The following is a 12,282-nucleotide window of genomic DNA, read 5'->3' as shown; positions in this document are numbered from 1 at the left end:
ATCTCAAAATAATTATTCTGTTGAAAGAGACAAAACAAAACAAAACAAAACAAACAAAAACAAGAGTACATACCAAATCATTCCATTTATATAAAATTCTAGAAAATGCAACCAAGTCTAAAACAACAGAAAGCAGATCAGTTGTTTTCTGGGGATGAGGGTAGAAGAAAGAGGCAAGTATTGCAAAGGTACAGAGGAAATTTGAAGTGTGATGGATATGTTTATTTTATTGACTCTGGTGATAGGTTTTTGTGTGTGTGTATAGTTACACAGACATATATATCCATGTATATGTCAAAACTTATCAAACTGTATATTTTAAATATGTACAGTTCATTATATATCATTTATAAGTAAATGTAACTATTATAAAAATAAAATAGAAATTTTTAAAAGCAAAGGAATGATAAACATGGTATTTATAAAACCTCCTTGGCAGGGGATTGAGAATATAAGGCAATGCGGGGAGGAAAGAGAGAGCCAAAGGTAAAGAGAGAGGGACAGAAAGAGGGAGGAGATTAATTAGAGGAGGGCATAGGAAAAATAAAGGATCATCAAAGATATTGAAAATGGCCCATTTCTTGAGTTGGCTGGGAAATACACAAATTTTTCTTTTATTCATTATAGTTTTATATTCTTATACAAGTTATTGTGTATCAATGAAGTATTTCACAATAAAAAAAATGAACCAATAATAAGCATAAATCATTGAGTGGCCAAACTCTTTTCATTGTACAACTTAATTGTCATTAAATATTTAATATTTGATTTCTTTTTTTTCTAATCCTGTAATAAAATATTATAAAATTTTCCCATTCCCTTCCCCTCTAACTTTCTCTGACAGCATAAAGCTTGTAAATATGGTGACTTCTATCTCCATTGGTTTCAGAGCATTACCTAAACATCATGGACCTCAGAATCAGAGTTCAAACCATCACCAAAAATAATAATAATAATAATAACGCCTGCATTATAAATAATCATGATACCTATTTTGAAGGTGATGAAATGGAAAATTACAATACTAAATGAACAAACATTGGCAAGAGAATCTGTATATCTCAAAGTCAAAAGAAATTAATCTCAATTGAGGTAGACAATGTGGCTCAATCCCAATATTATATCTACTTGATTATAAAAATAAGGTTTATCTGAAACTTTGGTTTTTAGATTGCAATAGGTATTAAGCTTTCTTTTATTTTTATTTATTTTATCTTTGTGAAAGATTAATTTGGTAAAATATATAAGACAATGTAGGATTGTCCAGATTCACACGAATGTGTATGAACCAATGAAAAATCATAGAGCAGAACAAAATACTGATAATATTTCTGTTAGCCAGGAGAGAAAAATATTTACTATTCTTTTGCCAAAACCAGAAGTAACTAACTCCAAAAAAGGGATATTAATTCCCACCCTTATTGAATTGAGCTGAATCAAAATGATTATGTTTTGTTTGATCAATAATTGCTTTTCTCCATGTTGGGTTTTGGGAAATCAACTAAATTACATATTCCTAGTGGTAATGTGGTAATGTGGACAATTGTAGGATCTTCTGACAACTGCAGGGACACATAGAATATAGCCACTAAATAGCTTTGTAGTTATTAAAAATATAGCAGTAATAATAACCACTATCTTAACTATAGATTTATATGCATTTTTGAATCATCAGTGTGAACTTCCAAACTGGGTTATGTTCTCTGATCCTCAATTTCTTAATCTGTATAATGAAGAGGGGACTGGCATGGAAGGAACTCCCTTCCCCAGCTGAGATAAGGCTTTGGCATAGTCTTTCCCTGGAGGTTCTTTGTGTATTTCATAATCATAACCCCCACTTCTGCATACCAGGGCTATCAGGCTATCTTTCTTCAGTCCTAACCTTGAAAAAAAATATGTTGGTGTCCCTAAAGGTAAAGCAGATAAAGGAAATAGATGGTAGACACACATAGATGATTAGAGAGACATAGATGATGGATTGATAGATTAGATAGGTAGATAGATTAGAGAGATTATAGATAGAGATAGAGATAAAAAGTTTCACAACTCAATAATAAGAAAAAATTTTAAGTGGAAAAAGATTAGTTCAAACTCCACCAGGTGAGTGGCAAATAAACACATGGACAGATTCTCAAAGCATTAGTCATTAGGAAAATATAAATCAAAATCATTTATGATACTTCTACATACTTAAGAAAATAACTTAAAAAAAAAAAACCTGACAATAACAAGTGCCAACAAGGATGCAGAACGCCTGGAATTCTCATCTATGACTAGGTGGGATGCAATGTGATATATTCATTTTGAAAAATAGTTTGGCAGTTTGGCATAAAGTTAAATGTGCACTTATCAGAGACCCAACAATCTCACTTTTCAGTATTTACCAGAGCAACGAAAATACATGTCCATGCAAAGATTTGCACATGGATGTTCATGACAGCTTATTCATAATACCTTAAACTGTAAACATCCCAAATATCCATAAGCTTAGAAATAGTTTAATAAACTGGGGCACATCTACATGATGAACTCAACAATTAAAAGGAATACAAAAATATGGGTGTCTCCAGAGCATTCTACTAAGGCTACATGACTGTGAGATTCCATCTACATGGCATTCCATTAAAGGAAAGTCTCTAGGATCAGAAATCAGATTAGTGGTTGCCAGGAACTCGGGGTAGAAGGAAGGCATCGGCTACAATGAGCCATAAGAGTACTTTTTGGAATGATGGATGGAGTCTCCATTTTGATTGTTTTAGTGCTTACATGACTGTATTGTTTTTCAAAGTTCATTGAGCTGTACACCTGGAGAGCAGGATGTAGGTTATACTCCATCAAACCTGTCTTTAGAAAATTTTCAAAAGAGGGGCGCCTGGGTGGCTCAGTCGTTAAGTGTCTGCCTTCGACTCAGGTCATGATCCCAGGGTCCTGGGATCGAGCCCCGCATCAGGCTCCCTGCTCAGCAGGAAGCCTGCTTCTCCCTCTCTCTCTGCCCCTGCTTGTGTTCTCTCTCTCGATGTCTCTCTCTCTGTGTCAAATAAATAAATAAAATATTAAAAAATTTTTTTCAAAAGAATCAGATGAAAACTAGAGAACAAAACTGTCCCTAATGTTGAAAAATACCTACAAATAATCGGATTATCTGTGAATTGAGAATCTAGGAAGTAAGTAGCACTTGTGGACCATACATGTGTGTTTGGGAGAGCACCCCTGTGAGATTAAAAAAGGGGGGGAAACAGTAATAAGATGGTGGAAAAAGAAAGCAGTAGTAGATTGATAGGCTCCTGAAATGTAGAAAAATGTCAATATCACTAATCATTAATGTTTCTATACTTAATATCATTGAAGTACATTTAACAAATATCAGATTAATGGCTGACATAATTTTTGCATAGATCTTTTGCTTCAAGTTCACAACTTAACTCTACCATTAATGGAAATACAACATATAAGCTTTGAAAAATATATTGCAATAAGCAAGTTTTCAAAAAAAATTAAAATATATAAGTAACATTAAAAATAGATAAACATGCTGTGAAATTTATCAAATCCATTAAAATATTTGATAAGAGGTTAAAAGATCGGTTGTCTATTAGGGAAAAAAGGAAGACGTGAATTTATGAAAAAATTAGTTGGTTTGGAGGAAAGATTTTGTCTGACATAATCTGAATCTCCAGTTAAGCTCAATGTGAAGAAGAATCTGAAACAAATATTAAGTGTAGCTGATACACTAAATTCTGCATGCCTGGGTTCTAATAGACTGGAAATACTAGAATATAACAAGAAGTGCTGCTCTAGTATTTTTTTTTCTCAGAATAAGGAAATATAGAAAACCATACAAAATTACACACACCAGACCTCTAACTGTAGCAATTCAGATAAGATTTTGAACTTGGGATTATCTAAACCAAACGTGTGAGCTACTGAGAATCACCTGCTACTACACTGTTTCTATTTCCTGCTAATCAGAAAGATTTTTCTCCTCAGCAATTTCATTTAGCCAACCACTGCTGACTCAGGACTATACTTCTTGCTACCCAGAAAAGTGTATTAGATGCCTATACATTTTGATATTTAATCAAACAAATGCATTTTATTCAGTATACTCTCTTTTGCCCCAAGAAATGTGATGAGATCCTAAATAGTTATAGACAATCAGCACAGCAAAATTTCCATGTTACAGGATATATGATTTCTCACAAGCTAAAGGTTTGGTTTCATTTATTCCATCTTTTCCTGAAAGTTTTATCTTAGAGGTGAGGAGTCAGTTATCATAAAATTGGAAGAAAAATAATCTGCTAAACCCAACAAGAAAAACTACCATCCTAGAGAAAAATTATAACTTGTTCCGTATCCATCTGAGATGCGTTTTTGGAAAATATTGTTCTGCAAACAGTTCCCTTTAGTTCTTAGCAAGAGCCAGAATATCAGGACACTAAAATGAATTCTTAGGTTATTTGATTCATTGCCTCAAATCTCTCTCTCTCTCTCTCTCTCTATATATATATATATATATATATATATATAAAATTTAACTACCCACAACTCCATGCTCAATAAAAATAATAATGATGATATAACTAATAAGGCCAAAGTTTATTCTTTATCTCTTTATATACTAATTGGAATTAATAATTAGTGGGCATTGCTATTAGATGCTGTCTAATTGGCAATGCTGATACTATATACCACAAATGAAGTGTAGCATAGAAATCACTTCATTGCTTGGTTCAGAGAGACAGCAGTTGGGTTAGAATTAGTTACAGTATTTTAATGTGGCTACCCTCTTCAACTTTACTTATCAGCTTTATGGTAGTGACAATTCAATTTTCTTAGTAGGCTGAGGAGTGACTGGACTCCAGGGTACTGAGTTATGGTAAACAAATGCACAATAGACTAATGGATAAAATCAGAAAGTCAATTTGTTAATTCCCATAAAGACTTGTAACTATCAAATAGAATTAGAATATTCTCTCTCAGTGAACAGATTTACATACGAAGCTTTAATTGGAGGCTTATTGCCTGGAGATCATGGGATTTAAAACTAGAGGAGTTAGCTATTTGATTGTAATGGCTGGTGTCACACAATTTGATATTCTTGTGCCTCTCTATTGACACTTAGTTTCAAGAACCTGGGTTCCCTCTCTTCTGCCCTGCTGAGATTGCAGAACCCAAAGGTTGCTTCTCTAACTTTCTTTTTCTCTTGACTTTTCAGGCTACCAACATCCTCAATGACAGATTTTCTTTAGGTGTGTTAATACCAAGACTCAGGTTCCCATCCCACCTGAAAAACATCTGGTTTTTTGAAAGTAACTAATTTAGAGATACCAGTCCTCAGTTCCTTTTCTTACAAGGCACCTCATTTAATGAGCCCTCAAGAACTTTGAGTAGCTGACTAATGAGACAGCATATACTAGTTTATGTTCTGTTTCTATATATCAGAAGGTTCTGGAAAATTCATATCCACTGCTTCAATTCTCTTGTTTCCCTTCCATTTTGAATCTTACTTGAAAAATGAAAATGCTCCCTTGATGCCATACAGGAAAAAAATAGCTATGTGGATTGCCAAATAAATATTTAAAAATTTTCATGGTTTCTGATAATCAAGATGTTGTTAGCAATAAATTTCTCTCTTATGTGCTAAACTGGTCTATACAGGTAACAAATCCTCATTAGGGGGCAAAGACCAGTCAGAATAATCAAGGAGTGGACATGTGAGGTCATTTGAAGGGAAGTTCCACAAATTTTTCCCAGGCATATACGATAAGACACAAAGTAGAAATCTTCCTGAGCTTTGAGGATGCAATGTTGTTTGAACATGGTAGGTGTTTGATAAGTGTTCATTGAAATGATTTCTAGTTAACACAATTATTTGGCCACATAAAATTAAATAAATGTTTGTCTTTAAAAATAATGGGCAATAGGTGGCTTTATGTTAAAGCCATTTTTAAAGTAGCAAATGTGTAGATTCCATACCGTGATACTACTCTTAGAATTTCTCAAAGATTCTTAAAATCATATCATATTTGGTTAATTATTCTGAACTGAAGTTTTCTCAAAAGTTAGGTGGAAAATTCTATAGCCTGGCTATTCCATGACTGGTCATTTGTATGCCTTCATTGCTTGAGCAATTATCTCAGAGATAAAGTTCTCTTATCTAAAAACACAGTGAAGGGTGCATATCAGAAGAGCTCTGCCTTAGGTACAGAAGCTCCTTGGCAATGTGACATCTCAAAAATATTAACCACAATGGCTTGTCAATTCTTCCGCCTTTTCCAGGGTACATCTGAAGTGATTGTAAATGGACTATTTATGTCTGGCGATCCCCCCCAAGAAACACTTTCTTTTCTCCAGTGAAAGCCATTCCACTAGGATTACAAAAAATTAGTTGAGGCCTTTACTTGGATTTTTTTTTATTTTTTTTAAGATTTTGTTTATTTATTTGGCAGAGAGAGAGAGAGAGCACAAGTAGGTAGAGTGGCAGGCAGAGGGAGAGGGAGAAGGAGGCTCTCCGCTGAGCAGAGAGCCCAAAGTAGGGCTCAATCCCAGGACCCTGGGATCATGACCTGAGCCGAAGGCAGCCACTTTACCGACTGAGCCACCCAGGTGACCCTTTACTTGGAATTTTAAAAAAAGAACTTTTCAGAAATATGGAATTGTATTTATGGCATTTTGTCTTCAGATATTATAAAATGAACTCTAAAGGAATTAAAATTTATTAAGTGGCTTGCTATCTATCCACTACTATGCTAAGCATTCTATATGCATCTCATTTAATTCTTACTACAAGCCAATGAGGTAAATGCCACTGTTACTGTTTTGTAGGACATGACACTTAGAGATGCACCAGCATGCTCAGGCCCCCACAGTTAGAAACAGATGAACCGAGAAATAAACCCAGACAATCTGAGGCCAGAGATCATATTCTTAACCATGAAAATATACCACCTTTTGGGTGTATAACAAATTGTTTAAAGTCCCATTTTCCAACAAGACTGCAAAACCCAACTGAAGATTCTATCCTTAGGTGATGCCGAAGTGCTGATTCTGGAGACTTAAAATTATACTGTTTCACCAATACACAGTAGAAATTTGATTCTCAAAGGCAACCTGTTATTTCACACAACAGGTTCAATAAAGTAATTTATTTGTCCTTATGGGTTAGACGGACAGAACTGAAGGTGTCAAGCTGAGTTAATAGAAGACCAGATTTTGGTTGGCACAAATCCCACCAGCCAGCAGGAGAAATGGGGAAATTACAGGTTCCATGGGAACATTAGGCCCAGAATAAGTGAATAGAATCTCTTAGACTTGGGGAAATCTCTGTCATAAATGAATTTAGGGAAATCTACGTTTTTTCATTTCCAGGAAATATCCAATACAAGTAGTTATCTCAGAATGAAAATATATATATATCAGAAGATAAATAATCAAGGAAAAATATATATTGTTTAACACAATCCTCATTAAGAAAATACTGCCAATTACCCCTTCCACGAAGATGGTGCTGAAGGCTAAGAAGAAAGCCCCTGCCCCTCCCAAAGCCAAAACCAAAGCAAAGTTTTGAAGGCCAAGAAAGCAGTGCTGAAAGGTGTCCAGTCACAAAAAACAAAAGAAGATCCTCATGTCACCTACATTCTGATAATCTAAGACACTGCGTCTCCAAAGGCAGCCCAAATATCATCGAAAGAGCACCCCCAGGAGAAACAAGCTTGACCACTATGCCATCATCAAGTTCCCCCCTGACTACTGCATCAGCCATGAAGAAAATAGAACACAAAAACACACTTGTGTTCATTGTGGATGTCAAGGCCAACAAGCACCAGATGAAACAGGCTGTGAAGAAGCTCTACGACATTGATGTGGCCAAGGTTAACACCTTGATCAGGCCTAATGGAGAGAAGAAGGCGTATGTTCGACTGGCTTCTGACTATGATGCTTTGGATGTTGCCAACAAAATTGGGATCATCTAACCTGAGTCCAGCTGGGTAAATCTAAATAGAAATATTTTCACCATTAAAAAAAAAAAGAAAAAAACTGCCAATTAAATCTAGAAGAATGAATGATCTCCTAAGGCCAGTCATTTCTTACTAAACGACGTTTGGGTAGAAGAGATCCAGAGAGTTTAATTTAGATTTCCCTCTGCCACAAATCCATAAATATAAAATTTACCTGAAACTTAGGTATTACCAAAAAAATGGCAGAGATGTTTGCGTAAAACTTATTGAGGAAACAATTAGTGTCTTCTCCCAAACTAATGTTCTCTACACATCACTAAATGAACATTCTTTGATAATCTCATACACTCCGAACACCTTGCTATTAAAATTTTGAGTATGTTTCATAAGGGCAGTTTCAGCCCTAAGGCAATCACTGAGGATTCTTACCCTCTCGTCTGACCACACACCTGGAATGGAGGGAACTGGGTGCACAGGTGAAGATGCTCACCATGCAACCATTTCCTGGATTTCTGTCTGTGCCAACTCCTCCTTCTACTGCTTCTCCTGCCACCTCTCAGTACAGCTGAACTTTAAGAGGCCCAGGAGAAAGAAGAAATAAGACTTTAAATAATTTATTTGGAGAAACAGTCAGTGAAGAGGAACAAATCATGTTTCGCTAAAAGAACCGGGACCTTTGACACTTCCCTTCTCGCTCCAGTACCTGGAGCTCTAGCCGGATTGCATTAGTGAAATTTTCATTTGATGGCATTTTAATATTCTGCCTTGATGACTTTTTAGCAACATTTACTTTCAGAGGTCTCGAGTGTTCCCTCGGAGGAAATGAAACATGTCAGAGCCCATTACAAAAATCAAAATTTAAATACCTCGACCACATTAGGGCTTACACACAATCCCATCAGCGCTTAAGCTGAAACTCACAACTATTCGTTCTCTTGCTCAATCAGTAATGAGTACATTTGATGAAGCATTCCAGGGTCAGGGAACACACGTTAGTGATCTAACTTAACCCATTGATTGCCTGGCCACAAAGGACCAGGGCAGGACTTGATTAAATTGTAGCACGCAAATAATTTCCAACAGCACCAAAAGAAACTGGTTTTTTTTTCTTTTTTAAACAGCTGCGATTCCCATAAGTAATGGCCAAGGGATGTCGATAAGTTAGTTGTACATTAGGTTTAGTATTCTTTTGGTGTTACTCTATGTCTATATGTCCTATAAAACAACCTGCTTAGTTTTCATCCAACTATAGTCACAATTACTCTGTTATTAAGAATTGTCGTAGTCTATACCGGGAGGGTCACTGAATGCATGATTCTTATTTGCGCAATACCTTACTCTTCTTTTACTCCCTTGACTTCCTCAAGAATTTCAACATATCCCTGGCAAAGAAGAATCCCCAAGATGTGATTTGGCTGTCTAGAGCATATTATATTCTAGCTGGCAACATGGGGCTGGCCCCAGAGTCTCTTGGATATTGATCTTATATGCAAAAGCAATGCAAATCACACATATTGCTGTTTGACAACGCAGTAAAAGTTTCAAAAATCCAACGCAGTCCACAGAAAATTGCCAGTTTTTAATATAGGAAAGCTTCTCTTCCTCTTCCTCCTCTTCCTCCCACCCAAACTTAGTGACTTTTGTAATCAAGTAGGGAAATATACCACTTGGTCATAGTGCTGTAGTGCTGTGAACTTTGGCTAAACTTACTGCCACTCCTTGAGTTCAGCGTATAGGCGATAGGTTAATGTTGGTGCTTCAGCTCTTCCTTGGGATTTCAGACAGTGAATTAATGATCCCGGCCTTGGCTTTCTCCTTAAAGGGAATTAAGGAATCTCCCTTTCAAGAGATAATTGAAAGCGGCAAGGAGTCTGATGGAAAATTGTGATATGATCCTGCCTGGACAGACTTTCTTTCTGACCTCCTAGATCATGTTCTTAAATTCCCCATAAAGCACCTATAGTACTCTGGTGAATGGCCTGGAACAAGGATGTCAAAACCTGAGATCAGAGCATTTCTGTGCTCTCCTTAGGGGATGCCACTCTCCTCTGCTCATGGTTCAGTGCAAACTGGATGTCACTCACCGACATTTTTCATCGTGAGGGTTAGTGGGGACAACTGTACAATTCTCAATGTCTTCTAAGATTTACGTAACGTTTCTCATGTACATTGAAGAGGTCTCACGTGAGATAAGAGACGCATTCAAATTTCAAGCTAAAGGCAATGTTTATTACTTTTCCTTGTCCCGTTGCTTATCAGTTGCCAGAGGTGTGCCATATAACTACTATTTGGAAAGGAAAACCATCATGGAACAGTAAAAGGCATTAAGCAAATCCAGGATGCCTAGCAGAAAGTTAGGAAAGTGAAAGAAAGTGAATTTCAACAATAATCTAAAAGGAGGTAGCCAAGGGGCCCCTGGGTGGCTCAGCCATTAAGCGTCTGCCTTCGGCTCAGGTCATGATCCCAGGGTCCTGGGATTGAGCCCCACATCGGGCTCCCTGCTCAGCGGGAAGCCTGCTTCTCCCTCTCCCACTCCCCCTGCTTGTGTCCCCTCTCTCACCGTGTGTGTCTCAAATAAATAAATAAAATCTTTAAAAATAAACAAATAAATAAGATAAAATAAAATAAACAGAGGTAGCCAAGGTGAATTCCTCACACGTTGCCCACTGGCAAAATGACTGAAGAATTTCCTTCGATTCATCCTTTCCCAGTACCAGGAAGCCAATGGTACTCAGCCACACAGTTTCTAGCCCTTCCAATCTCTGACCTGGGAAAAGATCTATTTGAAAATTTTCAGTTAAGAATGCTTGATGGAGAGAGGAAGCCATGAAGCATTCCTAATGCCACCACTGATGCACAGTAGTCCAAATCTTAACTTAATTTCTCATAGAAGCTTAGAAATGAAAGAAACAACCATTCTCTCTTTCAACCCTGTTCCCCTTCTCAGATCTGAAAAAAAAAAAAAAGTTGTCACAGAAATACCAAGGTTTTGGAAAAATCTTGAATCCTTTACATAAATCTATTTGTAATTTTAATAATGGTAGGCATGAGCAACCGTACTTAATTCATTCTAGCTCACTCTCTTGCCTTTAATTACACATCTGACACACACACACACACACACACACTGCAATTCCAACTGAAGAACCATATTATATATAGCTTGAATCTCTGCTACTTCTTTTCTGTTTAGTTAAAATTAGAAAATGTCTTAAATATTTTACCGTCTAGGTCTTAGGTAAAGACTGTTAAATTTATATAATTCCTTTTGTGAAAAATCAAATGACAAACTTATGTTGCATATTTAAGCTTCTTAAAAACTCTACAGATGAATGAACCTTACCCTTCACCCTGAAGTCAATCCCAACTTCTCCCTGTCCAGCCAGAAGCTCATTGTCATCTTGACTGACATCTTACCTTCTTCTGTGCTCTGTTATCTTTCTGTGCTGGCAGCCAGAGGGGTGGAGATTTACATGGGGTCTAGAACTGTGATTTGGACTTCCTTATCCATTCTTGGGAATAAGTAAAACTGAGGAAAAGGGATGAGGTTTGCGTGAAGAGTGTTTCTTAAACTCTGTTCCTTGTTTTCATTGTCAGTAAATTTGGGAAGAGGAATACTGTTTTGAGGACTGAGTGGTACAATATGCGTACAGCCTCCAGTCAAGTGTTTAGCTGTCTCTCTAGTGCCATCATCATGGTCATCATCAGGAACATTAGCATCATTGTTATTATTATTATTTTTCCTGTTGCAATCTTTCTCTTAAGTCCTCATGGACTTCCATGATTCTTTCCCTTTGGTGCTCCATGGACTCCCTTCAACTCTGTTTTGAGCATGGCTTTGGCCTCACTGGCTTTCCATTTTTATTAGCACTTCCTCTCATACTCCTATTTTAACTTAAGAAATAACACAATGGTAAGAACTTTCAGCAATGATCTTTCCAGTGCAACATATAGTTTACCAAGATATTAGCCATAAGCCAAAGGGATAGAGTTTAGACAGTGGAACATGAAATAACAGCTGGCCAGGAAAGAATTTAAACATATAGGGTATTTGGAGCTTTCTCTGAAAGGAAATGATGATGGTCTTCTCCAGGATACCATGATATTAGTTATAAGCATGAGAAACTTATGCTGAGGTGGGGGGAGGGGTAGGAAGAAAGGGAGAGAGAGAGGGAAGGAAAGGGAGGGAGGGAAGAAAGAAGGAAGGAGAGAAGTGGGAGGGAGAGAGGGAGAAGGAGAGAGAGAGAGAGAGAGAACAGAAAATGGGGGAAGGAGGGAGAAAGAAAGAAAGGAAGGAAGGAAGAAGGAAGGAAGGAAGGAAGGA

The 12,282-nt window shown here is 36.8% G+C and overlaps 1 pseudogene; it reads left to right on the top strand.

Annotated features, from left to right (window-relative positions):
• Nucleotides 1–7,501: 7,501 nt before the first annotated feature.
• On the top strand, nt 7,502–7,973 carry LOC112840086 (large ribosomal subunit protein uL23 pseudogene; annotated as a pseudogene).
• Nucleotides 7,974–12,282: the final 4,309 nt, after the last annotated feature.

Source organism: Callorhinus ursinus, unplaced genomic scaffold (assembly GCF_003265705.2).
Source record: "Callorhinus ursinus isolate GAN/ISIS: 27379988/994484 unplaced genomic scaffold, GSC_fseal_2.0 scaffold47, whole genome shotgun sequence".
NCBI lineage: Eukaryota > Metazoa > Chordata > Mammalia > Carnivora > Otariidae > Callorhinus > Callorhinus ursinus.
This window is presented reverse-complemented; position numbering and strand designations above follow the sequence as displayed.